This window comes from Ambystoma mexicanum, chromosome 7q (genome assembly GCF_040938575.1).
Source record: "Ambystoma mexicanum isolate Mex_15411 chromosome 7q, UKY_AmexF1_1, whole genome shotgun sequence".
NCBI lineage: Eukaryota > Metazoa > Chordata > Amphibia > Caudata > Ambystomatidae > Ambystoma > Ambystoma mexicanum.
This window is the reverse complement of record NC_090941.1, coordinates 719,931,164-719,958,834: the sequence shown is the minus strand read 5'-3', so window position 1 is coordinate 719,958,834 and position 27,671 is coordinate 719,931,164. Positions and strand designations below refer to the sequence as shown.

General features: G+C 48.4%; 1 protein-coding gene across 3 annotated transcripts in view; it reads right to left on the bottom strand.

Moving 5' to 3' along the window:
* The window catches only part of PSPC1 (paraspeckle component 1), a 998,435-nt gene that overhangs the window by 143,041 nt on the left and 827,723 nt on the right, over positions 1 to 27,671 (bottom strand). For all 3 annotated transcript variants that reach the window (XR_011284271.1, XR_011284272.1, XR_011284273.1), the window contains exon 9: positions 6,323 to 6,500. The gene's annotated coding sequence lies outside the window, so the exon portion shown is untranslated. The remainder of the gene's footprint in view (positions 1 to 6,322; positions 6,501 to 27,671) is intronic.

The window sequence follows — 27,671 nt, the reverse complement described above, 5'->3', positions numbered from 1 at the left end:
CTCCCTTGATATAGGTAGAGGTGTTCCTTTCTTTGTACTTGAGTGTCATCATAGTTTTAGTTAGGGAAGGCTCTCTCATAGGCACAGTTAATTTATTTTTCTTAGACTGGCTCAACTCGTCAATTGCCATGGGGACAGATGAATTGGCTGCTGGAGGGGTGAGTGACTGAGTTGGTTTTGGTTTCTGTGGTGGTGTTTTGTCCTGTCACCAAGTCTTTTGTTTCTCTGTGGAGTAGTAAGGAGGGTGGTTCCTAAGGAGACGTTATGCTGTTTGAGCACAATTGGGCCTGTAGATGGGTTGATGGAGTATTGTAGTGGTGTTACTGGGTGTGAGACTAATGCATGTTTTCATCTGCAGCATTTGAAGGAGAAAGGCCGGATGGTGTTGGATTTAGGGAGTATTTTGGCCATGCATAGCGCGAGATGTAAGTGAGCAGGTGGCGATACTTTGCACTGTGCGGCAGGCATGCCGTCGCCGTGTGATTGGATGGTAAGCAGTCAAAAGGTTGGCAGTACAATGGAGTTAGGCTAATATCGAGGGCTGATCAAGACAGGCATCACACGCTAAAGTGGACCAACAGCTATGGTGGTCAGTGTATAAGTATAAACAGGCGAGGGAGTGATGAGATCCACACATTAAAGAAGCACTTTGTGTGTAGCCAAGCACAGGTTAGGCAGAGAGCAGGGCAGGGTGGCATGTACTACACCGGTTGCCCGAGTATGAAGCTTAACATTTTTCACTAGATGGCTGGGGGTAGTGTGTACTGTACCTGATGTAGAAAAGGCTAGATGCGACACTGAATCTATTCACCAGTTGGCCAAGTGGGAGACTTGGTTAGCATAAGAAAGGCTAAGTGCGGCACATACGGTTTTACATAGGATGGTTAAAGAGCGGCACTTTGGTTTACACTAAGCGGCTAGGTGCGACAGTAGGATTAACATAAGATGGCTAAATGTACATGGCACAGTAGTATTCGCATGAAATGGCTAAATGCAGCTCAATAAAGTTTACACAAAAGACTAAATGGGGCACATGCGGTTCATAGAATGGCAAAAAAGCAGCACTTTTGGTTTACACTAGGAGGCTAGTTGCGGCACAGTTGTATTGGCATCATGTGGTTAAATGTTGCACGCTCCGTTTACGCCAAGAGATTAGTTGCTGCATATAATAGTCGGTGGGGAGTTCAGGTGTGCGCAATTGAAGGGCACATGTGCGATGTTCAAGCGAGTGTAGCAAACGATTACTATGGTTGGCGTTATTGGGTTTCAACGTGGACAACTTGAGGTGGTTCTGATTGTAGTAGAGGACGTGGCCCACAACCGAATATAGTGTGTGGAGTGGATCAGAGCAGGAATCATTTAGATAAGGCTGTGCGCCAGGTGCGGGTGGCAGGACGTTTGCAAGCAGGCCTCAGAGATGGCACGCGGGAGAGGAACAGGGGGTTTGGTAGTGCAAGCTTGATACGTACTGGGCGGGTTGCTTAGCTTTCCAGCTCTATTGGCCAGGGTATGTGCTGGTCATTCCTTTGTTCTTCTGCTGTAATCAGGATTTCAGTTTTGATCCATTGGTAAAGCTTGTTGACACTCCTAAGGGTGCGTTCTCTTCTTGTATGTCCCTGAATTTGAAGATGTGTATAGTCTGCGTAGTTGTTGCATCTTAGTCCGTGCCTTTTGATGAGGTTGATTAGCGGGGTCACTTAGATGTTGAAAAGAAGCGGGGATAGCGAGGGGCCTACTGGTACTACACAGGAGGAATCCCACGGTGTGGATGTGAAAGGCTTTAACCAGATAGTTTGCCTTTCCGCAAGGAATGATTTGATCCAGAGCAGCGCTGTGTCAGTGAGCCATTTCTTTCATTCTTTTAATTGGGCTTTTGTGCTAGATGGTCAAAGGCAGCTGAGAGATGGAGTAATATCAGTGCTGCTTTGGTTTTGGAATCTGTGTTCATCTTTTGGTCATCTCATATTGAGACCAGTGGCGTTTCTCCTCTCAGGGATCTGAATCATACTTGCGCCTGATCCAGTGGTTGGTTATTTTTAACGTGCTTCAGTAGTTGCTCATAGCTATAGGTCTCTAGTATTTTTGCTGGGTAAGGGAGGTTAGAGATTGGTCTGTAGTTTGAGAGGTCATCCACATCGCCCGTTGTGCCCTTCAGTAGAGGATTGACATAGGCCATTTCGAAAGCTCTTAGTACTTTCCGTGTTGAAAGGGATTGAAGAGATTTAGATAGTAATCCGCTGGTGTGTCCTATGCAAGGATAGATTTATAGATGTCTGCAGGGCAGGGATCCATTGGAGAACCTGCCTTGTTGCTCTTTTTCAACACACGTAGTCGTTTTACTCTCGACATCTGTTGGAAGCAGTACATTTTGTTAGCTGGTCCCAGGGTTGGTGGTAGCTGGTGGGTTGGCTTGTCGATTGGTCTTTGTACACGATTTTGTTCTTAAAATATTCTGCAAGATCCTTGCATAGTTTTTTGGAGGGTGTTGGTGCATTGTTGCATCCAGGTGGGTTTCTCATCTCATTTATGTTTAATCACTCTTTTTGAGGGTTGGTGGTTTTTTCGATCTGCTCGTTTTTTTGCTTTTAGAATTTCAGATTTGTATGCTCCGATTTGTAGTAGGCATTTTATTTTTTTCTTGGTCGCGTTTGATCCCCCAATCTTGTTCTAGTTTACTATTCATTCTTTTCATCACTTTTTTTTAGGTGGGGTGTGTACCATTTTGCCACACTTTCTTTCCTAATGGGATGATGTGTTTATCCGGGTAGATTGCATTTGTTTCTGCAATCCATCTCTGGATTAGGTTTAATGTTTTCGCCTGTGTCTGTTGCATCCAATGATGTGGTCTCTGGCTTTGAGATTTCTAGTCACTCCTCTAATTTGCTGTTCTTATTGGTTCTCCCGTTTCTTTTCCAAATGGGCGGGTATTTTTCAGGTTTTTAGGTGGCTTTGATATTCGCATCACGACAGGGATAATGAGGTGGTTGCTCCATAGTATTTGGATGGGTGACGACGACCAGGTTTTTATTGGCAAAGATTGGGTCCAGGGTGTGCCCAGCTGTGTGCGTCGCTCCTTTCACCGTCTGTTGGAAGTTCATGGTCTAGAGTTGCTTGATTAACGTTTTCTGCAAGTTGGGGTTCGCATCTTCAAACCAGATGTTGAAGTCTCCGAGAAAGATCAGATGTTCATGCTTTATGGCTAGATTTGTGACTGCTTACATGAAGTTGTCTGCGATGGTCGTAGGCTGGTGGCCTATAGATTAGAACGAATGTGAGGTTTGATTATGGGTCTGTGGTAAATTGAAGGACGAGGCACTCGCAGTTAGGGATTTTTAAAGGATCTGTGTTTATTATTAGGTATTCTTTGTAGGTTACCGCAAGTCCTCTTTTCCCTTTCCTGTTCGATTGTTTTTGAAGCTGCTGGGTAGGCAGCTGTGAAGGATCACATTGTAGTTTTCGGCTCGCCAGGTTTCTCTGATGAATAGGATGTCAATTTCCCCGTTGCAGAGTAGCGTAGGTCAGAGGTCTCTGTTGCGTGTTTGGACAGCGATCTGGCATTTTAGGTTGCAGTGTTTGTTTTGTTATTGCTTGTGTATTTGGGTGGTTGTGTTGGTGGTTCTCCCAGTTGTGTGTGGGTTGTTGAGCGCTCAATTGTTCTCGTTTCGTTGTTGAACCGATTGGTTAGGTGTCTTATTGGGTTTAGGGTCGGCTCTGGTTCTTCCTCAGATTCAGGAAGATGTTGGCAGAGGTTCCCTTGGTGTTTGGGGAACCACACCCTCACATTGTACATGGCCAATCTTCAAGTTGTTTGGTCATTTTTCCTTTGAGGTTCCAATATCCCACTTGCGTTTATGGTAATTTGTTCTCATGGACTATCTGTTGCAAGGTAGGGTGTAATATAGATGGATTTTAGTTTTTTGGGGGGGCGGCTCTTATTCTAGTGCAGTTATTTGGTGTGCGCCATGTTGGTGTTCTGTAGTTCGGCAGCGTGGAGGTCTGTTGTGGTTCTGTTGCGGTTGTCTCTTCATCTTGCTTTCTCTTGAACCTGCTGGTTCTTTGGCGTGGCATGGTCCGTTTTTCAGGTATCTATCAGATTGTCTCACGGTTTGCGAGTGGCTTGCTGTGATTTAGTGGTCGTTAGCCACACGGTTGCAAATCGCTTCTATGGTTGGTGTTTGCAGGGGTTGCAGGCGCGAGTACCCTCCAGGGTTGTTGTTTTGTGTTAGTCTGTTCAGTGATTATTCTCCTCTATGGCTTGGAATAGGGTTTGAGTGGTTGTTTCATTGCATGTTTTCTTTTAGTGGTCGGGTTGTGGGGTATCAGGCGTGTATTAGTCCGGTCATTGGCTGGCGGTAGTCAGTGTTTGTTGGGGTCTAGGTGAGCTGGGCCAGGTGGTTCGCTCGGGGTTTGAGGGTGGGCTAGACTCGATGGGGACGGGAAGCCGGATTCTTTCATTGGACTAGTTATCCGCTAGGCTATATGTGGGATCTGTCTTCTTGGTTTTTCGGGTGGGGGTGAGAAACTATTGAGCAAACAGCAGGCCTAGCTGTGAGCGTAGGTTGAGTGGGACAGTTCACCTAGGTGTGGGGAATGGCCAAGCACCACAGTTCACCCAGTAACGAGAGCAGTCCAAGCAACACAGTTCACCTAGATTTGAGAATAGTGAAAACAAGGCCCTTCACCTAGATGTGAGAAATGGATAAGCAACAGTTCACCTAGATGTGAGAAAAGGCAATGCAATACATTTCGCCTAGATGTGAGAACAGGCAAAGCAATACAGTACACCTAGATGTGAGAACAGGCTAAGCAGCAACGTTCACCTGGGTGTAAGAGCAGTCTGGGCAACACAGTTCACATAGATTTAAGAAATGGCTAAGCAATACAATATGACTAGATGTTAATGTTAAATGTTATTTATACCATGCACTATCACCACCGTAGTGGTACCGTGGCACTTATGAAAGTTAAGAGTGTAGGGTGGATTTTGATGTCCTGTTGACAGCTTCAGTTCGGTTAACACGATTTGCTGAGCATGGGTACGGTATATGGATCTGTAGACTCCCATGTGCTGTTGTGCATGACTATGCATGGTTTATTTTGTTGTAATGAAGTGCATGCAGATTGCTGTGCAAGGATTTGCTTGTCTAGCGTTTGAGAGGTGTATGTAGAGAGGATAGTTTAGGTTTAGCGGTTGGGTTAGTGGGGCTTTTTTTTACCTCGCCAGGCCACTGGCCAAGTTCTGCGCATAATGTTGGCGTGTCTGTCTAGTGGTCTGAGGGCAGGAGGTGGTGAAAGCCCTGCCACCGTTGGGTCACAATGGGTATGGAAGTAGTATTTGCTCTTAGGTCGTCAAGGGAAGTGCCTGCCATCGCCTCCCTGAGCTCCTAGGGTAGGTTCCCCTCCCTCCGAATTACAGGAGATCCCTGTCCTCTTGGGGTGCCAGTTGTTGGTTAATGCTCCCTCGTCTGCACCTATAGTGCCTTTCCTTAAGGGATGCCTAACGTAGGGGTTTGGCTTGGGAGTGGGTACATCCTGGGCTCCCTCCCCAGCTTCTGCATTCCATGCATGCTGGTTGTGGCTCGTTTTGTTTTCAGTGGTGTCTATTTTTTTAGTTGTTTCCGTCTGGTTCTGAGGTGAAGAGCCAAGTGAAAGTAGACTAAGCAACAGACTTAACTATGGTGTGAGAAATTGATACAGTACAAATCACCTAGGTATGGCGAGCTAACACATATGGTCTGTATGAGTGGTGTGGTTGACATGTTTGTGGGTGTATGCATTCGATTGTAGGCTTATGAGTGGGGAGGTAAAGATAAGAGTACTAAAAGAGGTGGGTCAGTTTGGCAGGGATTGCTGCCCCACTGTCCACACCACACCGTCAGTCGAAGCAGGTTGACTGCTGCAGGCTTCCTGCTTCCCCAGCCGACACCGGCGGATAGGATCTGGGGCTGCATCGGTAGGAGCTTGCCTTTGCGTTGGGGATCTTACAAGGCTGTCTTAGAAAAACAGCTGTTCCAGCCACAGGTGTGGCACGGACCAATGGGATTCAAACGGGCAGAGACAAACCTGACTGTTTCAGCCAATTGCAATGGGGATGGTGGGGACAGTAAGAAAGCCAGAAACAAAGGACTACACCACAGACTGCACACCCTGGATGCAGACCAGCTCTGAAATCGGGGTGCAAGTCCACACAAAACACGAGATAAGCCCCACAGAAAACCATGAACTAGGCAGAAAACATTTGCAAAAAGTACACAAACCCCTCTACAAAAACACCTAAACAGGTACAAAACTGATTTAAATCAATGCAAGACTACTCACTGACCATCAACCAGCACCTAAGACTGTTTTTCAAGTGGTTGCCTTGCAGGATGCTTCTGGATCACAGTCAAGAGTAATTGTTCATATTTCTCTCAGGAGGGAGTTCCAAATTTTTGCAGCTAGTCAAGAGAAAGGAGAGTTCTTTCCTTGTGTACTGTTTAAGTTCCAGGCGGTTGTCGTTGCTGGATAGAAGTCAATCAAATAAAATAAGAAATTACAATTGAATAAACGCTATTTACTAATATTTATGGCAACATCAATATATGCATACAAGTCATACCATTTACAAACTGAACATTTAAATTACATGTTAAACTTTACAAACAAATCCAATTTACACAAAAAATTTATAAAATACACAAATGTAACAAAACCACACCCAAAGGTAACATTTCAACAAATCCATAAAAATGTTTTCACATGTTTAGCTAACTAATATTCATATATCAAATTACATCATTTTCACTGTAAAACATGTTACAATACAAAAACAGGGTGAGTTAAGGTTACCATATTTGATTTGAATATATTTGTATAAATGTAATATATTAATGTTACCATAATTTTCTGTAATGTTTGCAGATTTAGGTTTTTGTTGGTTTTACATATACACATTACACAGCCACACTAGTGGCTGTGTAGTTATGGTTACGTTGCTGTTTCCATAGGAAGAGCACTTTTTGGGCGGCTTATAACTCCGCTCCCCCTGGACGAATCCTCACCAAACTTAGCAAAAAAAAAGTATATGGGCCACTCTGAATTTTTTCGCAAAGTTTGGTGATGTTTGGTGCAGGGGGGCAAAAGTTATGGGGGGGTCCCCAAAACGTCTTTTTCCCCATAGACTGAATGGGGGAAAAACTTTGCGCAGGTTAAACCGTTGGACGGATTTTTACCAAATTTTGCGGCAGGGGTTTGGTCCCGAAAGCGTGCTTTTGTAAATTTGGTGACAATCCGTCCAGTAGTTTCCTTTAACACGGCCAAAAAATAGGTCTAAAAAAATTAGTGATATCTATGTCCGCTCCGCAGTCACACTTCCCTGTTCACTCCACGGACAAGATACCGAATGGCCGGGGGAGGGGGGGGGGCGGTTGGCGTCATGACCGTGGACACGCGACGTATTCACCGATTGGCTGCAGTGAGCCGTGATGTGCGTCAGAATGTGTGGGTGCGCCCGACATCTTGGATCCGAAGACAGCGCGGTCGCCACCAGAGGTGAAATGTTTCGGAAACTCTTTTGCTCTCCTACAGTGCGTGGGGAGGTTCACAGAGTAAGAGATGGGTTAAATGTTCTTGTTTGGGCGGCAGGTGCTATTGATGTATTCTCTATGCCCACCTTGTTCAGGATGTTTGTACGTGCACAAAATGAGGGATCTAATAAGGGTAGTATTTCAGTCTGTGCTGTGTACAGGCACCTTGAAACTGTTCTAAGGACACGAGTGGTGTTATCGACTATTGAAATTGAGTACATGTCGTTATTACATAATTTTTTTACTATGGATGTGCTATTGATTAGTACGCCGCCATGGGTGAGACATGCTGCGGTGGTTGTGGCCAGGGCCTAGAGTCTTGGATGCATGCCGTAGGCCGTAGCATTTCAAAGCAATGGATACACCTGTAGTATTGATTATCGATTAGGTGGTTGTGGGGAGTGTGTACCGTCTTGGGCGCATGGCCGACACTGCACACCCACACATTGTAATATCTATGGACATACAGCTGGAGTCTAGCCTCTGGCCAGAACAAGAGAAGCATACCACTCCTATCGATACAACCGTAGTTCTGCACATCACTCAGGTGGTTGTGGGCAGGATGTAGAGTTTTGGGTGCAAGGCTGCAGGCCGTAGGCCATACGCCATACTCCTAAAACTCTAGGCCCTGGCCTATATCTTAGCAGTCTGATGGTTCTGGGGAGGGTGTACAGTCAGGAACGACCTTATAAGCAGTGGAGTTATAAACCAATGTACACCCATACATTCAAATATATATGGACATATGGCAAAATCTCTAGGTCCACCCTCAACCACTGCAGCATATTAGACAGGCCCGTTAGTGGCTGTGTTAAGGTGAAGTTGCTGTTTCCATAGGAAGAGCACTTTTTGGGTGCCTTTTACCTGTGCTCCCCTTGGACAATTCCTCACCAAAGCTTGCAAAAAATATATAATCAGACACTCTGAATTTCTTTGGCAAGTTTGGTGATGTTTGTTGCAGGGGCGCGGGGAGTTATAAGGGTGGGGGGGGGGTTCTCAAAATGTCTCTTTTCCCCTTAGACTGAATGGGGGAAAATGTTTGTGCCCGCGAACATGTGGCACTTTCCCTGATTGGTTGTGGAACAGCGTAAAGTACGTTCGCTTTCTTCGGTGCCCCTGCTATCTTTTATTCATGTTTTGGTGTACGCGGACATCGCCAGAAACGCATACAAAAAAAGACAGCGTTGCACGTGTCACACTTATGTAATACTATTTCAGAAGGTGACCTTTGAGGTGGGTAGGATGGAATGTGGGAGCACAAACTGAAAAAGTGGAGTTTTCTTGACACCAAAGTCATATGTTTAAATGGAAGTTCGTGCTCACTGTACCACTACCAATTAGTGCGTGTGGGTTCAAATGTTTTTGGAATAATCTTGCCGTCAGACTGGCGTCCTTAGTTTTGAAAACTAAGGCCACCATCTGCCCTCTTTGCTGGAAACACCGATTTTGGAGGTGTATGGGAGTAGCGGTTCTCATAATTGGATGTCAATATGTTGATGCAAAGTAAGAATGTATTTGGCTTCTGAGTGAAGGTCACATGAGTTGCTTTTTTGGTTCGACGCTCAATACGAGTGAATGTATAAAGGACAATTCTTTTTTGACCTTGAGCGAAAAGGGAAACCTTTGAAGAAATTCATGGAAAGGGTCGAAAAAAATAGCAATTGATAAGGTTATGTTTTAAAAGGTTTATAATCAGGGACATGCAATATCAGTCCTCAAAGAATCTTCTATGCAAACACATTGGTGTCTGACTTGCAGAATAAGAATGGAGGCAGTAAATATTATGTAAGTTTACTTTTTTTTTTTTTTAAACTTGTTTTTATTCAGCTCGACAACACACAGAGATACACAGTTAATACAAGCAAATCGTGAAATGAGTTTACAACCCACAACACAGACGCATCACTATACAAAGCATCAGATCTAAACAAAGCACAGGTGCATATTAATCAGGGAAGACTTGCAGCCAGAATGAGGACAGTATATACCTCAGATCGTTACTGAGAGGAGTGTGGCGGAGAAGAGGTCTCCGAATCTGAGGCCAAGGCAGACATATAATCACGAAATCTGCACCAAATGTCCCTTGGTCTTGAATGCGAGTGTTGTGTCGCCCCCCAGGCTTCCTCAGTATCATGTGCCCAGGTGACTGCCCGGAGCCACTGCGCATGTGTGGGTGCATTGGGGCGAAGCCAGCATAATACTATACAGCGAACCGCCAACATCAGACAAAGCCCTGCCAACTTCTTTGAATCACGTTTCAAACCGGGGAGGTCATGAAAAAGGCAGCGCATTGGAGAGGGGTCTATGGTGCAGTCTAATATGTCTGATATAGCGGAGCATACGTCCTGCCAATATTGTGTCAGGTGTGGGCAGTTCCAAATCATGTGTATGTAATCAGCCTGGTCAGTGCCGCATCTGGGACAATTAGGAGAGGTCTCATGAAACATACGATGCAGTCTAGTCGGTGTGTGGTGATACCTGTGCAACAACTTGAATTGCAGTAGTTTAAATCTGGAGTTATATGATACCTCTTGGGTACGTGCACACATACGGGCCCAACGCACATCGTCAATCTCAACTCCAAGATCTTCCTCCCATTTCATTTTAAGTTTAACAAATGAGGGGGCGGCCCTGGTCTGTATTAAATTATAGAGTCTGGATACTTTCCCTCTGAAGGAATCGGATGCACAGAGTTCGGTTATCAAAGGTTCATCTGGTGGAACCGAAGGAAATTCGGGAAATTTAGTTTTTAGGACCTTCCTAAGCGAGGAGTATTGTAGCCATGCCGATGGTCTACGCTTGAGCGCCAGAGGGAGATCCGACCACTCCAGGAAATTGCCTCCCACAAAGACCTCACAAAGAGACAAGAAACCTGCCATCGTCCAACGAGCGACTATGGATTGAGGGATACAGGGGACATCAGGGAGGAAATTCCAGAGAGGGAGGTCACCATGAAACGGGTCAGGGGTAGCAACCATGTTCCACATTTTAGTAAGAGCAAGTGATGTGCTCAGCACAGGGTCTATAGAATCGGGATCTGGCGGGGCTGGCTTAAGAATGAGGGAACCAATCGCACGCTCCTTAACCTTAAGTTTCTCAAGACGGACATGAGGAGGGGGATTCGATGTGCTGAACCAACAGGAAGCAAATTGGGACTGAGCTACTATCCAGTATCTAAGAAAGTCAGGGGCACCGAACCCGCCCAGTTCCTTGGGAGCGGTGAGCGTGTTTAGTTTGAGTCGGACCGCTCCAGAGTGCCAGAGAAAGGAGTTGACAATGTCGCGAAGCGTCTTAAAGAATCCCTCGCCTGGCCACAGTGGAATGTTTGTGAAGCGGTATAGGAGTTGGGGCAAAACAATCATTTTTAGAATTCCTATTCTGCCAGCAAGGGAAATAGGGAGACGGGCCCAACTCGCGGTTTTGATGGTCAGAGCGGCTAGGTAATTCTGATAGTTATCCGCGCATAGTTTCTCAGCGTGGCGTGAGACCAGGACTCCCAAGTAGGTGAAAGTGGATTGGGACCAAGTAAGGCCCAACAGGTCGGAAGGTGGTTGTGTGCTATCCGTGAGTGGGAATATGGACGATTTAGAGCAGTTAACTTTAAGACCAGAAATATGTCCAAAGCGGGTGACATCATTAAGAATTGGAGCGAGGTTCGTTTCGGGAGAGCGGATGTAGAGCAGGGCATCGTCCGCGTATAGGGAAACAATGTCTGCTTGTCCTGCTGAGCGCAGGCCTCTATGAGAGTGCGAATGGCGCATCATGTCGGCAAAGGGTTCAATTGCTATTGCAAAGATCAATGGGGAGAAAGGGCACCCCTGTCGCGTCCCTCTGGCTACCTGGAAGAGGGCGGAATACCTATCCTCAGTGCGTACTCTTGCCACTGGGTTGGTGTATAGTAGTCTGACCCAGGACCGAAAATTGGGGCCAAATTTGCATTTTTCCATGACTCGCCACAGATACTCCCAGGACACCGAATCAAATGCCTTCTGCATATCCAGTGTGACTGCCACTGCTTGTGTTCGGGGATTAATTCTGCTGATCACGTTGAAAAGCCGTCTAAGGTTTAGTGATGTGGACCTACCTGGGACAAATCCCGCCTGATCAGGGTGTACGATATCAGGCATGAACACGGCCAGGCGGTTAGCCAGTAGTTTAGCAAATATTTTTACATCGCAGTTTATTAGCGAAAGGGGGCGGTATGAGCCACACCGAGTAGGTGGCTTACCCGGTTTAAGAAGGACAGTAATCATGGCCTCGCGGAGTGAAGGGGGAAGCGTGCCCATTTCGCAAGCCTCCTCCCACAGAGCCAGCAGGTGCGGCACCAGGATTGATTTATAACGCTTATAGAAGTTCATAGGGAGACCATCCGGGCCGGGGGCCTTCCCTGCAGCAAGTGACTCAATGGCCCTAGTCAGCTCCTCCGGCGTGAAGGGTCTGTCTAGGGAAACGGTGGCGTCGAGGGATAGGGCTGTAAGAGGGAGCTCCTCGAGGTAGCCGTCGATTTCTGAGACATGGGGTCCATCCACCTTCGAGTAGAGGGACGCATAGAATGTAAGAAACTCTGTGTTGATGTCTTGGGGCGAAGTGGCTAGTGTACCGTCGGATCTCTCTATTGCTGGGATGTTGGGCACTCCAAACTCGTGCCGAATTAACCTGGCCAGCACCCGGCCCGGCCGCTCGCCCTCCCCGTAGTGCCTAACTGCCTGAGGATTGTCAAGGAATTTAACTTCGCGATCAGCAAGATTGCGGAATCTGTCTAGTTCACGACCCAGTGATGCCAGTGTGTCAGGGGAGTGGTCGTGTGTGTATTGGGTTTCCAATCTTGCGAGGGTCGACTCGCTGTCAGCGATGTCCTCACGGATACCCTTCAGGATGCCACTCCCCTTGGATAGGGCGATACCCCTGATATAGGCCTTGAATGATTCCCAAAGGGTAGCTTGGAGGGGGACTGAATCTATGTTGACCTCGAAGAACTCCTCAATAGATGACTCCAGTTCGGAGGCGAAGGTATGGTCAAGGAGGGCATAGGGTCTCATTCTCCACTGCCGTGACCTTTCGAGGTCATGTCCCCACTTCAGGGAAATGACCACCGGGGAGTGATCCGACAATGTTCTAGGTAGGATTGCCAGATGGGTAAGGCATCTAATCAGTATATCTGACAATAGCCATCTATCTATCCTAGAATGAGAATCGTGGACCGAGGAGTAGTAGGTATACGTGCGAGAGTCAGGGTGCATCAGTCGCCAAGCATCTGCTACCACCAGCCGGGGGAGGGTTGTCAGGATTGTGTGAGCTGCCTTCGATAGCTGGCGAGGTCTGGAACCCGATCTATCTAAAGTGACATCCAAAATCGTATTGAAGTCCCCGCCCCATATAATTGGGATCTGCGGGTAACTCTCAAGAAGCGATGCTAGGTTAAGAAAGAATTCAGGGTCGTCGATGTTAGGACCGTATATATTAAGGATTCTGAATCCTTAATATATTTTGATTCTGTAATGTACCAATAATGAGTACATATCTGCCGAGGGGGTCAATATGTGATTGGGAACAGCTAAATTTCAGGTTTCTGTGGATTAAGACGAGGACGCCTCTGCTCTGGGTGGAATAAGTTGTGTAATATCTCTGGGGTCCCCATCGCCTGGCGAACCTCTCACATTGTTTAGCACAAGCATGTGTTTCTTGTAAGCAAAGGATTTGTGTACCATGATGCTCTGCGTAGAGTTGTATTTGCCTCATCTTCTTGTAATTGCCCAGTCCCCTAACATTCCAGCTCATAAAAGTTATGTTGCTATCCACCATTAATATGGAGGGTATGTTTAGGTTGTGCTCTGCATATGAGGGTAGGTTCCGCAAACTGCAGCAGGAACCCACATACTATTCGATTTATACCTCTGTGTTGCAATGGTGAACCCTGCGCGATTCCTCTGGTAGGCGTCGAGACTTTTTTAAACATAACTTCCCATCCACCCAGTACCCACCCACATCCCTCCCCAAACCTGAGGGATGAGCCCCAAACCCCCCCCCACAACAGTAACAACTTCTCGGCATCAGCGCCTGGGGGGCCGTTAGCTGACCGAGCAGTGGCGCAACAGACTATAGAGGGTAAGCAAAGAATACATGCAGCTGGAGTCTCTAACAGGCAAAGTGAGGACCGTATGAGAAGCGAACATGGTATTACCAACAAAAAGGAGACTCGATCATAACATATTAGTGCATTCCCACAAATGCTGAACATGACATTCGGTACATTTAGTGTATAATGCACCGCTAGGGTTCCAATAAGCAATAAACATAGTGAGCAGATACCGCCCCAAGGGGCCATGGTTGAGAGGATGAATACAACAATAATAACATAGCAACGGGCTATCATGAATAAAGTGAAATACGAGCTATTGCCAACCCGACCAACTCAGCAAGAAACTTCCAAGGCTGGACTGAAGATGTTAAGGGGTTAGCCTGGAAAGTGTTCATCCAGGAATTTAGACGCCTCTTCTGGGATAGTAAAGAAAAAGGTTTTGTTAGAGTGTTCGATGCGCAATTTTGCAGGGAACAGCATGGAGTACTTGACTCCTAGGTCTCGGAGTCTTCTCTTCACAGCCACAAATGTCTGACGTTCACGTTGCACCGCCACCGAGTAGTCCGGGTAGAGGTGGATTCTGGCCGCTCCAAGGGTAAGGTCGCCCTTGATCCTGGCTGCCCGCAGCAGGGCATCACGGTCACGAAAGTTTAGAATCCTAGCTATAAGTGGCCGAGGAGGGGCGCCTGGTTTGGGTTTCGCTGTCAATGCTCGATGTGCTCTTTCAATAGTGAATTGTGGGGATAATTTAGGAGAGTCTAGGAGTGTCATGAGAATCAGTTCCAAGTAATCTTCCATCGGTTCTGCAAGATTGTCCTCCGGTATGCCAACTATACGCAAATTATTACGTCTCGAGCGAGACTCGAGGTCATCATTTTTCTTCTCTACTACTGCCACACGGTTGGGTAGCGTGGTGACCTCGGCCCCCAGAGAGCCCAGCACATCCTCGGCAGCCCCCAGTCGAGTCTCGACCTCTGTTACTCGCCCATCTGTCCTTTCAATGTGGGCTTTTATGGAGGAAAAAGACCCATTCATATCGTCTAGTTTGGTATGCAGAGTGGTGAAGCCATCACGGATGTACTCCAACAACTTTTGTGAGTCATCTGAAGTCGATGGGGCCGAGATGGAAAGGGGATCCTCAGTATCATCGGAGGGCGGCTTGGATGGCGTTTTAGCAAACATGTTTAACGAACTTTGCTTTTTCCCCCGCACCGGCTCCCTTGGTCATGATTAAAACCGGAGAAGGACAGGGGTCCAAGACGAAAATGCGTGGGCAAGTAGCGTAGCACCCGGTAGTTCGGGACGGTGGGTAAGAGCCAAGCGTCCCGCTTGTGATGTAAATTGCCCTCCAAAAGAAAAAGATTTTAGCAAGGTAAATACCTGCTGCAGTAGGTTGAGTCCACAGCTGAGGAGCACAAGGTTGGGGCACGGTTACCGATGACGCCGCAACCCCTGCACCACAAGGCCTTAAAACACTCCGGCCCGGGCTCTCCCTGACCCCAAAGCCCGCGAATATGTATTGCGGTGCTGATCCAGGTCCACAGGGCGGATCCGTCGATGAAGGTACTAGTGTAAATGCGGGCCGAGGCTGGCGATAAATTGTAGGGGAGGGGAGGGAGAGCTCCCAGCTTGGTGAAGTGGGGAGGCAGCACCTGCCGGGGCCCAAGTGTACCAAAACAGGGTTGCACCACAGAGTCCGAAACTCGCGGGAAGCCCCGAACAGAGGTCTCCCAATGCGACGCTAATGATGGGCCCTGTAGTCCCACGCAGTCCTCTGTGGTATCTAGAGAACGGTAGGAGCTCACCGTCAGTAACCAGGCCCCCTTACCTTATTAAGGTAGTGTTCAGGAACGCTCCAGAGAGGGGGACATGGGTAGCCGTGGGTAGATGAACAAGCCCGCTGCGTAGTGCTGCGCAATCCAAGGCGGAGGGAGCTAGCAGTCCCTGCTCCAGCCGTTAGCAAGTATCAGCACAGGGCAATCCGAGTCCCCCGAGTCCCCCCGCTGGTCCGGTAGACTGGCTGCAGGGGCGCCCTGCGCGCCTCCGAGGCTTCAGCGCCTCTCCCACACAGAGGCCGCACACGCCGGGACGTCGAGTAGTGGCGCAGATCCGCAACCCCTGGAGCTTTGCCTCGGGGAGAGCCAGGCGTCCGCGGCGCCGCGCCCCCAACAGCAACAGCAGGGTCCACGGATGGTCTACGGGTCTCAAATTCAGGATATCGGTAGACTGTCAGCTCATACCGCGGCTGTAGTAATGATGGTTGGTAAAGCTGTATTTTAGTGGTCAAATTAGCAAAGATGTGCCCTCGTCGTCCGGAGCTTCACACTCAGGCGGCCATCTTGTTTCGGCGCAACAGCGCCCCCCCATGTAAGTTTACTTTTGCCTACTCTACAGCGAACCGCGCTTTATTTTTACATTACCGAAAATCTAATTGTGCCAAATTAAATGACGTATTATCTTTCTGCGCCGTTACATTTTTCCTGTAATATTGCAGAGTGCACAGGTTCTGCATTTGTATGGTATGACTACACTCATCCTTTTTTAGCATATTTGTTTGAAAAGTTATGTTTCCCACATAACTTTGTGTACAGGTTTGCACGTTATTTTGATTTTGTTTGAAATCACGAGACGTAATATTTTTTTAATTGCCCATTCATTATGCTTTCATAACTGCATTATCGTCTTCCTGTGTAGTTGGCATATTTTTTTTCTCTTATGGTGCATGCAGAATCTCGGCTTTTGTAGCCTATTACTATAGTTACTCATGGTCATTAGTTACATTTCAGTAAAATGTTATGTTTGACTACTTACATTTGTGTATTACTTTGGACATTTTTTGTTTCTTTTTGAAATTTTTTGGTAGAGGTTGGTTATTGACATGTATTTTCTGTTACGTTTCCCGCCCAGGTACATCTTGCCGTATTGTCCGTGCCATGGTTTCCAGATGCCGAGTGAGGGCTTTTTCGGGTGGCAAATACAACTGCTCGTGAGCGGTTGCCTGTCCGTAACAATTATGTGGAATGACACTGTAAGCCCGCTTTGTCCGTACGTTGAACTCTCTATTCGGAGCAACATCACATCGTTTATGGTGCTGTAGGCTCAAGGTCATGGCGCCTTCTTGGAAATCACTGTGTAAATAAAGCGGATGTTTTAACCAAGAACACATCATTTATGTACGGGAAAAAAAACGTGTTCCTCTTCAACATTTGCAATGTCGCCCTTAGAACCATTGTTGTCATTGCATTGAAAATGGGATTACACTCGATGGTCTCTGACAGTATGTTGTTAAATAAACCTACTTAAACTCTAAAAGGTTCCTGTTTTCTTTTACAGTCCAGTCTATTATTTCGAAATGTAAGTTATTAGGTTATACGTCGCTGTATGTTTATTTACAGGTTCTGCGTCACGTCACGTACTTGTGCTTTTTGCAGCTTACCAAGGAAAGGGAAGAGGGACTATGTATGAAATAACTGCCTTTCTATGGTGGCCATCTTGAAAAAGGATTTTCTTTTGTAATCCGACCCGCCAAAGCCGCCCCGGATTAGAACAAGTAATCCTCCTTTTTAGTAGCACACGTTACTGCTTTGCAAATTTAAACTATTACGGGGAAAGGTTATTGCGTCTATGTAATTTACTGAGAAATATGCAGTAATTGGAGTGTATGCAATTTTGTTTTCTTTAATGATTTTTACACTTTGAAAAGTCGTTAATAACATTAACTTCATTTACAGGTGGCTTTATTTTTTTGTACGGCAGGTTATAAGGCAATTTGCAAACGCCAATGAGCAAAGAGGCAACAAACGGTAATATGGGTCGGTAGATGTACGGCGACAAATTTTGTGCGTTTGTTATTTGCAAGGTAGCGGCACTGTTTCTCAAGCTTCATCACAGCAATGCTACTATTTCTTAGGGAGGACGGATGCCTTTAGCTGATGTCATTTTCAGATAAGTACAACTTTTGATAACAATATATAATGTGTAGTGTATTGGTAATCGCTGCTTACCAATAAGTGTTGACGTTGTGTAAGGGAAATGTTGAAGGTGGACGTTCCTACATCAATATAAAATCTATTTCCACACTGTCCACGAGGCATAGATCTTACTGTTAAATGTGCACTGATTCTGGGACAGGTCACTGTGCTGTACGCCCGCATATTGTCATGTGGCATTCTTCGCAAGGTGTATACTGTTTAGCAAAAGATCCTTGCCAAAAGGGATGTTATGGTTACGTTGCCCAACAAAAACTGACATTCAGTACAACATTTTTTTATTAACAAGACGTTATACTTAAATTGACCTACTAAAAACCTGTAAAATTCACTTAAAAAAAACTTTAAAGGGACGTTATGGTTAAGTTGCACTACTAAAAACCTATGCAATTCACTAAAAACTTTACAAATGTGCCATTATGGTTCAAAGAAAAACCGAAAACCCCTGAAATTCACCAGTTATGGTAGGCTAAGCACCCATACCTGCCCGCACCACTGTGCACTGCTACCACTAACACCCAGGACATGAAAGATGGCATCACAAATGTCAACCTCAGCTGAGCTGGTGGGTTCCTGGAAGAAAGCCAGTAGCTCAATAGACTGGTTTACATGAAATTTGGAGATGAACTTAGGGGAGAACCTAGCGCGAGTAAGTAAATACTGATAGCCACTAAAAAGGCAGTTTTTTAAGTCAGGTGTTTGAGACTAGACTTATGCATAGGCTCGAAAGGGGGTCCCATGAGCTTAGCGAGTACAACATTGAGATCCCATCCTGGCGATGGGTTCAAAATTGGAGGGTGGAGTCTCTTTACTCCCTCCATGAATGCTTGGATGACGGATACCTTCCACCATGAGACTTTATTATGGGAAGTGCTATATGCTGACAAAGCCGCCAGCTGGACCTTTAAGGAGTTGTATACTAGCCCTGTATCTAACAAGTGGAGCATACAAGTAAGAATGTGGGAAGGAGTACATTCTATGGGCTTAATATGTTTTCGACTGGCACCAAATTACAAATCTCCACTTGTCAAAATAACAGTGCCTAGTGTTAGCTTTCTTGATTCCTTCAAAATATCTATACATCTTTGAGGCAGGTGAGGATGTCGAAACTCTAGGACTTCAGGAGCCATGCTGCCAAGTTCATTGAGTGAGGTAGAGGGTGCACTGTTAGTACCCCGTGCTGGGTGAGCAGATTGTACGGGCACAGGAGTTTGATGGGAATCGCACATCGCCAGTTTACGCAGATGTGGATACCAGGGTTGTCTTGCCCACATAGGAGCAACAAGGATGAGCGTCATCTGCTCCTTGTGGATCTTGTTCATCACTTTCCTCATGAGAGGTGTTGGGGGGGAAATGCGTAAGCAAATCCCTGACCAGTTCATCCATAGGGTGTTCCCCTTGGGGCCTGGCTGGGGGGGATCTGACGCGAAATCTGGGCTTTGTTTGTTTTCGTTTGCAGCAAACAAGTGTATTGTGGGGAAACCCCATAGAGAGAAGAGGTGTTCTACGACCTCTGCGTGAAGTTGCCACTCGTGTCCTTCTGGTAGGGGACCTCTGCTCAATGAGTCTGCGAGAGAGTTAAGTTCCCCTGGAACGTGCTGTGACGATAGGAATATTTTCCGTTTGAGTGCCCATTTCCAAATTTGCTGTGCAAGCCTGGGCAGATTTGGAGAACGTGTGCCCCCCTGTTTATGTAAAACATTGCTGTAGTGCTGTCTGTGAGGACCTGCACAGATTGTTTCATTAAGTGGGATTCGTACGCCTGAAGGGCTTTGAATACTGCCAGAAGTTCTAGCAGATTGATTTGGTTCTGAGCTGCCGCGCGAGACCAGACCCTGAGCTGTGTGGTGAAGGTAGTGTGTCCACCCCCTCCCCAAACAGCAAGAGAGGCATCCGTCGTGATAATTTCCTGCATCTCTGGATCGTAGAAGGGTTTCCCATTCAGTAGATTTTCTCTCATCCACCAGCAAAGATTTTGTACCAGTGTTGGTGAGACGACCACTAGATCATCCCACTGACCGCTTGCTGAGACCATTGTTTCGCATAGGTTGCAGGAGCGCGTGTGGAACGATGTAAATGCAAGATGCCATCATGCTTAGCAAGTGCATCGCTTTGCGCACCCTTATCTGGCATGTGGCTTGATAATGCGGTATTTGCAACAACATATTTTGGACTCTTTCCTCTGACGGAAAGACCAACCCCTTTTGTGTGTTTAAGACAGCTCCTAGGAACTCTTTGGTTGTGGTTGGCACTAGGCTTGACTTTTTCTCGTTGATTGAGAAGCCCAAGTGAAAGAAAAGGTTGATAGTCGCTTGAATGTTTTGCGTGCAAATAAGGGGGGACTCACCTGTAATGAGCCAGTCGTCCAGGTAAGGGTACACTGGGAATGCCTCCCTGCGCAGGTGTGCTGTCACCATCGCCAGTACCTTTGTGAATACCCTTGGACCAGATGCTATCCCGAAGGGTAGCACTTTGAATTGGTAGTGCTGGTTCGCTATCTTGAAAGGCGAGAATCTTCTGTGCGCTGGGAACATTGAAATATGAAAATAGGCATCTTTCATATCCAGTGTTGCCATGTAATCCCTTTTTTAGTAGAGAGATTACCTCTTGTAGAGTAGTGATGCAGAACCTTTGTGGCTTTACATATTTGTTTGCAGGGTGCAAATCTGATACTGGGAGCATGGTCAGATCTTTCTTTGACACAAGGAAGTAGGATGAATAAATACCCTAGTTTACCTGGTTGGCCGGACGATTTGGATAGTGTCCTTTAGTAGAAGTGGGGACGATCTTCTGCCATGGGGGGTGGTTCTTGGGTAGTTGGAGGAACGCTATACAGTATCCGCCTGCTACTGTGGACAGCACCCATCTGTCTGAGGTGATACCCTCCCATGCGTGGGTGAAGTGAATAGTTTCTTACCTGTAACTCCATTTCTCCAGCATTAATATCTTTCATGGATTCACATCCTTAGAAGATTCCCCGTCATCAGGCTGGGAATCCTCGGTAAGTTATATAGACATTTTCCATAGGAAAACTTCAGACACTTGTGTCATATCTACGTCGTTATGGGCCGCGTACGCCAGCGCCACTAGGACGTAGAGGTATAAATAGCCCCGCCCCCGCGGCTCCCTCAGATTTCGGCCCCCAAAGTAGTATGGGGGGGGGATCTCTGGTTTGCATGCTTAGGGGAGGCCGGCGGGCGCATGTGAATCCATGAAAGATACCAATGCTGGAGAAATGGAGTTAGAGGTAAGAAACTATTCCCTTCTCCAGCATTGGATCGTTCATGGATTCACATGCTTAGAATAATTGTATAGCAGTATCCCCCAACGTTGGAGGTGTGTATGCAAACCAATATCACAATAACCATAATGCATATTTACCATGGCGAAACATCACATAGTATGTTAACAGTGAAAACACAACACTTTAAAGTACATTAGCCAAAGGATGCAACCCCTTAATTGGGGCTTACCTTATTGAAACAGGTGCCGGAGGACTGCACGACCCATCTATGCATCCTCAGCATGTTGCTGTTCAAGCCAGTAATGCCAGGTAAACATGTCGGGCGGCTTCCTGGTCGGTACCACACACATCTCCCAGCGGAATTCCAGACCAGAATGCCGTCGACGAAGCAGTGGATCTCGTCGAATGGGTCCTTGGATGCTTTTCCAGTGGTTTTCCGGCTTTTGAGTGACAAAAAGAAATAGCAGACGACACCCATCAGGCTAGTCCTTGTTTTGAGATCGGTTTACCTTTAGCCGAAGGGCCATAAGCCACAAATAGTTGTCTCGTGTCTCTGAAGCTTTGAGTGAGATGGAGGTAAAATTTTAAAGCTCTTTTCACGTCCAATGTATGGAGAGTCTTCTCCGCAACCGAAGGTGGTGTTGGAAAAAACGTTGGCAGCACTACCGAAGAGTGCTTATGGAACATGGTAGGCACTTTAGGAATGAAAAGAGGATTAGTAGCCAACACAACTTTATTATTGAAAAACTTTAAGTACGGTGGATCGATCACTAAAGCTTGTATTTGACAGTCGTCAAGCCGAAGTAATAGCCACCAGAAAAGCCAATTTCCACAACAAAAATGTCAACTATGACATCAGCTCAAAAGGGGCCTTCATCAGCGCTGCCAGAACCAGGTTAAGACTCCAGATTGTAGGAAACTTTTTCGTGGGAGGAAAGGTTCGGAACAATCCTTTAAGGAAATTTTTAATCAGCCGGTCACTAAATAACGGAGTTGAATTTCTCTTCCGAGTAAATCTCGAAATGGCAGCCAGATGCACTTTTATGGATGAAACAGACAAGCCTTTTTGAGCTAGGAGTAGCAAGTATGGTAGAAGCTATTCCGGTGTGATATTAAGCGGGACCAAACCTGGTTGACCTGCGCACCATATGCAGAATCTCTTCCATTTGTATGAATATGAAGCGTTTGTGGACGGCGCCCTCGCAGCATGCAAAATGCGACAGTCCGCTGGAATCTCTAACGTACCAAACTCTGAGAAATCAGGAGCCAGGCTGTCAGACTGAGGCTGTCCGGGTCGTGATGCCAAACAACACCTTTCTCTTGAGACAGAAGGTTTGGGATTTTCTGGAACCTCATTGGTTCTGCTGCTGAAAGATGGAGTAGATTGGAGAACCACACTTGTCTGTCCCAGTACGGGGCCACCAGGATCACCCGACATGGATATCTGTGGATCCATTGCAGCGTCCAACGTATGAGCGGAAACAGGGGAAAGGCATACAGAAACGTGTCCGTCCACAGGAAAGAGAACGCTTCCCCTAGTGAGCCTTGCTGTGGCCACCTGCTTGCGTATTGTGGGCATTTCCTGTGGCCTCTCGTCGCAAAGAGATCGAGGGTCGGACGACCCCATTTCTCGAAGACACGGTGTAGTTGTTGGTCGTTCAGTTCCCATTCGTATAGTCGATTCATCTCCCTGCTGAGAGAGTCTGCTTGCACGTTTTTTACTCCTGGCAAGTGGAATACCAATAGATATATCTTCTGCTGAAGGGCCCAATGCCAGATCTCCTGGGCCTCGGTCGACAGAGTTCTGGAGTGAGTTCCTCCCGGTTTCCTTAGATAAAACGTTGTGTTGTCTGTCATAATCCGTACCACTGACCCCTTTATCCATGGAAGAAAGGATTTCAGGGCCCAACGCACCGCCCTTAACTCCAGCACATTGATATGAAGGTTGGACTCCTCCGATGACCAACGACCCTGCACCTGTAGGGAATCCAGATGAGCTCCCCATCCAGTTAGAGAAGCATCCGTCACCGCTGTCATCTGGAACAATGGTTCCAGCAAGGGCATTCCCTTTGTCAGATGTATGGAAACTCTCCACCATTGAAGCGCCTGTACGAGTGTGCTGTTGATGGTCAATTTGTCTGACCAACGTCCTTGACTCTGTGCCCATCGATCCGCCAAGAATTCCTGAATCGGCCTCATGAAGATACGACAATTGTTGATTAAGGGTATGCAGGACGACATGGTCCCCAGTAGGGACATGTACCTTCGCACTGACACTCTGGTGTCGACTTTCCAATCCGATGCTTTTTGCTGTAGTTTCAGAACCCTTTCGACGGATGGCTTTACCAGTCCTGACTGCGTCTGGAACTCCGCCCCAAGAAAGACCAAGGTCCTTAATGGCGATAAGGAGGACTTTTCGAAGTTTATTGCGAAGCCCAAACGTTGTAGGAGGCACATGGTGGCATTCAGACTTTCCTGTGCACTTTCCGGAGACAATCCCCTCACTAGCCAATCGTCCAGATAAGGGTACACATGCTGACCTTCTTTCCTTAACCAGGCTGCTACTGGAGCCAGACATTTCGTGAACGTCCTGGGAGACTTTCAGTCCGAACGGGAGGACCTTGAACTGATAGTGGGTTCGTCTGACGACGAACCGTAGAAATCTTTTGTGTCGTCGACGCATCAGGATATGGAAGTATGCGTCCTGAAGGTCTAGCGACGACAAATAATCTCCCGGTTGTATCAAACGGGTCACCTCTTGGAGTGTAAGCATCTTGAATTTTAGATTCTTGAGCAGTTTGTTGAGAGCTCGTAGATCTAGAATGGGACGCCATTTTCCATTGGGTTTCTTGACGACAAAGTAATGGGAGTACACTCCCTGTCCTCTTTCTGCCACCGGGACCAGTTCTATAGCCCCTTTCTGCAGCATTAGCCCCACCTCTTGCATTAGTATTTGAAGGTGGGGCTGCGTCGAGAACACCGGTGGAATGCATGGTGGCTTGCCCTTGAACTGTAGAGAATGGCCACGATGTATCGTGTCCAAAACCCATTGGTCTGTTATGCGCGCCCACTCGTCGACGTGACAAGACACTCTGGCCCCCAGGACGTCCTGTAAGTTGTCATTGCTGGCTTTTGGCCTGTTTATCCTTCGTCGACGAGGAGTATGCGCCTTGTCGTCTGTAGGTTTGGTAATCTCTGCCTTTACGAGTAGCTTGGGCTGCACGTCTGTAGCCTTGGGAAGAGTAGGAACAAGTTACTTACCTGTAACTGTTGTTCTCCAGCATGGGTCTGGCATGGATTCACATGCTCATGAATATTCCCCGTCGTCAGGCTGGGAATCCTCGGTAAAGAAAAAACCAGTATCAGTTTCGTTTCTGATCTGTCTTTCGTAGTAGTAACCAATCACTGGTCTCTGCGTCATACTGACCACAGCCAATGACTGCCCTCTACCTAAGCACCGCCTCTGGCAGCCATCTTCAGATTTGGAAGCACGTGAAGTGGCAGTATGACCAAGTGAAGAGCCGCAGAGGGGTAGGCGGGAGGGTTCGCATGTGAATCCATGCCAGACCCATGCTGGAGAACAACAGTTACAGGTAAGTAACTTGTTCCTTCTCCAGCATGGGGTCTGGCATGGATTCACATGCTCATGAATAAAGAATACATAGCAGTACACACATGCACAACCACGGGAGGTGGCAAAGGCTCAACATTAAGCATTACATCAAACTCAACATTAAGCATCTTACCTCCTCACCAGACTCACCTCAGGCGAACAGGTTGCGCAGCACTGCTTGGCCGACCCTGGACTCCTCCCTGGAATCCCAATCGACGCAGTAGAATTTCGTGAAGGTGTGCGTCGACCTCCACGTAGCAGCCCTACATATGTCCAGCAGGGGCACACCAGAAAGGAACGCTGTGGTAGCTGCGATCGCTCTGGTGGAATGGGCTCTCGGATGGCCAGGCAGCGGTCGGTTTGCCAACCGATGACAGTACATGATACAGCCGGAGAGCCATCTGGAAATGGAAGCCTTCGAGAGAGCCTTCCCCTGATTGACAGGTCCAAAGTTCACAAAGAGTTGTGACGTCTTCCGAAAACACTTTGTGCGGTCCACGTAGAACTTCAGCGCTCTAGCCACATCCAGCGAGTGCAAAGTCCTCTCAGCCGGCGACGAAGGCGACGGGAAGAACACAGGCAACACCAAGGGTTCGTTGAGATGGAAGTCCGACGGTACCTTGGGCATGAAGGAGGGGTGCGTCCTGAGCACTACCCTCGTGTCGTGAAAAGTCAAGTACGGGGCCTTGCAGGAAAGGGCCTGGATCTCTCCCACCCGTCGTGCGGAGGTGATGGCCACAAGAAACGCTCTTTTCCACGACAGAAACTTCAACGGGGCCGAGTGCAGAGGCTCGAACGGAGGTCCCATGAGCTTGGTCAGCACCACGTTGAGCTCCCACGCCGGGGCCGGAGCCTTCACCGGCGGGAACGATCTGAACAGTCCCTTCATAAACTCTTTCACCAGACGATGAGACCACAAGGACGTCCGCCCCGTGGTTCTGGTGTATCGGGAGATCGCAGCAAGATGAATCTTGACGGACGCGTGTGCCAGTCCAGCTTTGGCCAGCGTCAGCAGGTACGGCAGTACCTGGGGAGCCGTAATCCGTAGAGGGTTCATCTTCTGTGCGTGGCACCAGACAGAGAACCTCTTCCATTTGTGTCCGTAGCATTTAAGAGTCGAGGACGCCCTGACCTTTGCAAGAACCTCTCTGCAGTCGGCCGGTATGTCGTATCCTCCAAACTCTAGCGCTACAGGAGCCAGGCCTGCAAGTTCAGCGATTTCGGGTCGTGGTGGAGGATGGCGCCTCCTTCCCTGGAGAGTAGATCCGCGTCTACCGGCAGCTTGATTGGCGGGGACGTTGACAAGTCCAGAAGGTCCGGGAACCATATCTGCCTCGGCCACACAGGTGCGACGAGGATCATCCTGCACCGTGACCTCTTGAGCTGGTTGACGAGCCGGATTAGCAGTGGCAAAGGAGGGAACGCGTAGAGGAACAGGCCCTCCCAGGGGAACGAGAAAGCATCGCCCATGCTCCTCGCCTGGGGAAACCTGCTGGCGAACCTCCGGCACTTGGAGTTCGTCGCCGTCGCGAACAGGTCGATCTGGGGTGTGCCCCACCGTCGGAAGAGGCGATCCACTAGATCCTGCCGTAGTTCCCACTCGTGGCACGAGCGCAGCTCCCTGCTGAGTGAGTCGGCGATGGTGTTTTTTATCCCTGCCAGATGAAACGGCACCAGAAACATCCTTTGGGCGACGGCCCAATGCCACAGGTCCTGCGCCTCCTTGGACAGTGCTGGGGACCTGGTTCCGCCCTGTTTCCTGATGTAAAACATGGTGGTGGTGTTGTTGTCGGTGAAGATCCTCACCACCTTGCCCTTGAGGGACGGAAGGAAGGACCTGAGGGCCCAGAACACTGCACGGAGCTCCAGGACGTTGATATGGAGGGACTTCTCCGTCGGGAGCCAAAGGCCTCTCGCGTGCAGATTTTCAGTGTGCGCTCCCCACCCTTCCAGGGAGGCATCCGTGGTCACTGTCTCCTGGTGGTCTGGGGTCTGGAAGTCCATGCCCACCGTCAGATGCGCGCGGGTGCCCCACCACCGGACCGCGCGGCGGAAACTCTCGTCGAGTGTGATCCTCTCCTCGAAGCCGCCCGTCGTTCGGATCCAGCGCGCGTCCAGGAACTCCTGCAACGGGCGCATCCGGAGCCTGCACATGGGAATGAGGTAGATGCAAGAAGACATCATTCCGAGGAGGGACTTGATGGACCTCACCTTGGCCGCGTCGGAAGCCAACATCCGCTGTACCTTGCCCAGGATGGACCTGGTCCTTTCCTCCGACGGGGAGGCCAGAAGGGACACTGTCGAGCTTCGCTCCCAGAAACAGTGCGTTTTGCACGGGTACCAGGTGGGACTTGGCGTAGTTCACGGAGAATCCCAGGTCCGTGAGAAGTTGGACGGTCCTTGCTGTGTGCTCCACGGCGAGCTCCCTCGTCTTGGCTCGGATGAGCCAGTCGTCCACGTAGGGGTAGACGTGGATCCCCTCGCGGCGCAGCTGCGCCGCCACCGGTGCAAGGCATTTGGTGAATACCCTGGGTGCCGACCGTAGTCCGAAGGGGAGGGCTTTGAACTGGTAGTGACGCCCTTGGACCACAAACCTGAGGAATTTACGGTGCCCCTTTAGGATGGGAATATGGAAGTAGGCATCCTCCAAATCCAACGACGACAGGAAGTCTCCTTCCTCCAGCTGACCCAGGACGTGCTGGAGGGTGACCATCCGGAACTTCTGCGCCTTGATGAATTTGTTCAGACGTCGCAGGTCTAGGATGGGGCGCCATCCTCCCGTCTTCTTCTTCACGAGGAAGTATCTCGAGTAAACTCCGGAGCCCCGAAGCCTCTTTGGGACGAGTTCGATGGCGCCCTTCCTGAGCATCGCCCTTACCTCCAGGAGAAGCTGAGGGACGTGAAGCTCTTTCCTGGCCACGGGGGGACGCGCGGACACCTTCTTTGAAACTCGAGCGCGTGGCCCCGGGCTAAGGCGTCCAGCACCCAACGGTCGGTGGAGATGGACTCCCACACGCTGATGAAGCTCGCCAGCCGGCCTCCCACCGGGGTGCATCGGTGGGGGCCCGACCCCACGGTCGGTTCAATCCTGTTTCGACGAGGCTTTGCCGCCTTGACCTCCTTGGCGACGACGGCGGGGTCCGCCAGACTTGCCTCGTCCTCTGTAGGCCTCCTGAGACGA